At 56.3% G+C, this 3,518-nt stretch overlaps 1 protein-coding gene across 27 annotated transcripts in view; it reads left to right on the forward strand.

The window, feature by feature from the left end:
* The window catches only part of AHNAK (AHNAK nucleoprotein), a 105,791-nt gene that overhangs the window by 7,605 nt on the left and 94,668 nt on the right, over positions 1 to 3,518 (forward strand). The gene's annotated exons all lie outside the window — the stretch shown is intronic.

Consider the following 3,518-nt stretch of genomic DNA (forward strand, 5'->3'; position numbering starts at 1 on the left):
CCACCATGCCCAGCTAATTTTTTGTAGCTTTAGTAGAGACGGGGTTTCACCATGTTGACCAGGATGGTCTCGATCTCTTGACCTTGTGATCTACCCGCCTCGGCCTCCCAAAGTGCTGGGATTACAGGCTTGAGCCACCGCGCCCGGCCTTAATTTTTTTATAGAGATAGGTTCTTGCCAAGTTGTTCAGGCTGGTTTCAAACTCCTGGGCTCAAGCAATCAGCATGCCTCGGCCTCCCAGAGGGCTGGGATTATAGGTATGAGCCACCTCGACCAGCCCTGCCCCGCTCCTTCTATCACGAGGAGGACTGTGGGGATCACCTTGCTGTGGGCTAGCAGGCTTGGGGACTAGGGCCCCAGCACACGCCCATTCTCTCTCCTCTCTGGGCTTTACTCTCTCCATCGTTAAGTAACAGGCATCGCTATCCCATAAAACTCTCGGCAGTGGGGGAAGTGCCCTGTGTCCATGCTAATATAGTAACCAGTAGCCACCTGTGGTTGTTGAGCTCTTGAAATGTGGCTAGTGCAGTTAATGAGCTAAAATTTTAATGTAACAGAATTTTAATTGATTGAAATTTAAATAGCCACTTGTGGCGTTGGATGGCATGACTCTAGGTCTCTTCTAGCTCCGAAGGTGGCTATGGCAATTGGCTGAATCGTGCAGAATTCCCCAAAGCTCCAAAGACCCTCCTTTGGGTAGCAGCAGAGCAGAGCTCTCAGCCTTTGTGGAAAGCTTGGCTGAACCTGACTCGCGTGGGAGGAGAAGGAAGGGCCACCTGGCTTGGTACAGGCTCCAGCGGTGGAGGAGAGACTAAGGGCTGGGACCCAAATGCAGAGAACAGGAAACCCTGGCTACACAGTATCCCACGCCCCTACTTCCGTATCCCCTTCAGGACCTCCACGCCCCTCCTCGAAACTCAGTGGCCCAGGTCAGATGAGAGGGGAGTCCCTCCAGGCTGTGCTGGGACGGCAGGGCCAGAGCCAGAGCAGGCAGGGTGGTTGGCAGCCCCACCCGGCCGGGAAGCCATCAAGCGCTCTGCCATGGCCAACCTGTAGCCTCGCGTCCTATGCCTCCAGTCCTCGCTGGGTATGGATTGGTCGCTACCCTGGATGGGTTCTCCCCTCCGCAGGAGCCACCTGGGTTGAGGCAAGTCTCTCCTGGCCTCAAAAGGGACTCCTGCCTGAGGCCCTGGCAGGGAAGCCACCTGCCTGTCTGCAGAGGAGTCCTGCTTCCTCTGGCACCTGGGGGTCTGGCCCAGGAGACACTTTGTCCTTGGGGTTTTAGGCACGACCCTCTGCAGGTCTGGAGCTGTTGCAGCCAGCTGCAGTGACTCACTGGGGAGGGAGGGCAGGAGGGAGGGTGGGGCCGAGGTGTGGGCGAGGGTGAGCTGGCTCAGCTACCTCTCCCCCCTCGATGGCTGCTGGCACAGCACCAGGATGCCCGGTGAGCAAAGGGGCCCTGCTCCAGGAGGAGGACAGGGGTGTCCGGGCCGTCTGAAGGGTAGCTTCAGTTCTGTCTGAGAGATGAAGTCTGGAATCCTTTTTCCTTCCCTGCCTCTGCCTGGCTCCTTATCTGCAAGGCTGGACATCGGGAGACAAGGTGCCATTGAAGCCCCAGCTTTGCTGTTTCACCCTGGGAAGGGTCAGAGTGATTTCCCATCGAAGCCTCCTCTGCGACCAGAGGGGAGATGGTGTTTTCCGCAGTCCGCACCTGAGCCCACAGGCTCAGCATCTTTGCTCACCTCATAGCCAGCACCTGTGTTGACAAGGAGGCCCATTGGGAGGATGGCTGTCAGGGCCTGGGGTCTGCGTTTCTCTTTCAGCCATGTTGTGATCTGTCTGAGTCGGGAACTGCTAAGTGCCCACACATTCCCAGGAGACACAGTCCCATCCTCAGAGGTCACCTCTAGCACCTTCAAGACTCCATGTATATTTCATTTTCCCTAGAAGGCTCCCAAGCCTTCTGGAATATTCTGCGGCTAAATCAGTCACAGCCAGTACACCTTGCTCATCATGTGTATCTGGGACAGGAACACAGTCTTTTTTTTTTTTTTTTTGAGATGGAGTCTCTCTCTGTCGCCCAAGCTGGAGTGCAGTGGTAAGATCTCAGCTCACTGCAACCTCAGCCTCCCAGGTTCAAGCCATTCCCTTACCTTAGCCTCCGGAGTAGCTGGGACTACAGGTGTGTGCCACCATACCTGGCTAGTTTTTTGTATTTTTAGTAGAGATGGGGTTTCACCGTGTTAGCCAAGATGGTCTCGATCTCCTGACCTTGTGATCCATCTGCCTTGGTCTCCCAAAGTGCTGGGATTACAGTCATGAGCCACTGCGCCTGGCCGGAACTGAGTCTTAAATCTCCCGGTGTGGCATGTATGTGCGGGAGTGACATGAAGTCACCGTCTGATGCCAGCATGTAATTAGATGCTGGGCCCAGCTGTGTCCATCCCTGGCCAGTTCCCTCTGCAGTGCAAAGTATAGTGTTGGGCATATGGAGGCAGCTGGTATGCAGGCATTGACTAACTGCTGATAGTTTCTGGATGTAAACAGCCAAAGGAGGGGATTTGGGTTAGGTTCCCCATGACCGATAGTATCCTCCACACCATTTCAAGTGGTGGCCGCTGTCGCCATTTTTGTGGGTGGCTGTAGTCTGTGGCCCTGTGCAGAGTCCTGCCTGGTGTCTTTCCAGAGTGCCTGCAGCTGACAGCTCATCCTGTGACTGGAGGGCGAATTTGTTCCTAATTGCTTGCGCCTACAGGGGCCTGGCTCAGGGCGTGGTGTGGGCAGCCAGTGGGCCCCGACTCACCATGGCCCCAGGCGGGTTCAGCTAGGCTCTAGCCTCTAGGGCTTGGGTGGTGCCTGGTGGGGCTGGGGCCTCCTTTGTTCAGGCAGCTGCTGGTGGCAGGGCTCCCAGAGCTCCCAGCTGCTGGGTGAGACTGGGTGGCCCGAGTCTGTTGCTGAGGGAAGTGGGACGCTGCCATTCCTGCTGGAGGCAGCCTCTGAGGAGTCTCCTGCCTGTTATAACCTGGTGTGGGGAGGCAAAGGAGTTACAGACTTGGATCCAAGCCCAGCAGAGTTGGGCTGTCATGTGTACCCCGGGTAAGTTGTGCTGTCAGAGACTCAGTCTCTCTCTGTGAAGTGGGCACAGTAATGTCACCGTCTTGCAGCTGTGGTTGAGAATGTAGCGAGAGGCTGGGTGCGGGGCTCCTGCTCAGAGTCCCAGCACTCGAGGATCGTTTGAGCCCAGGAGTTCTGGACCAGCCTGGCCAACATGGCAGAACCCTGTCTCTCCAAAAATACAAACAGCCAGTTGTGGTGGCACGTGCCTGTGGTCCGAGCTACTCGGGAGGCTGAGGTGGGAGGACCACTTGAGCCCAGGAGGTCGAGGCTGTGTTGAGTCATGATCATGCCACTGCGCCCCAGCCTGTATGACAGAGACAGATCCTGTCTCAAAAAAATAAAAAGCGTGTGGTGAGAGTGTGCATGTGAGGCTGCTCCTGCCGGCCAGTGCTCTCTTCTTT

This window comes from Cebus imitator, unplaced genomic scaffold (genome assembly GCF_001604975.1).
Source record: "Cebus imitator isolate Cc_AM_T3 unplaced genomic scaffold, Cebus_imitator-1.0 Scaffold316, whole genome shotgun sequence".
Taxonomy (NCBI): Eukaryota; Metazoa; Chordata; class Mammalia; order Primates; family Cebidae; genus Cebus; species Cebus imitator.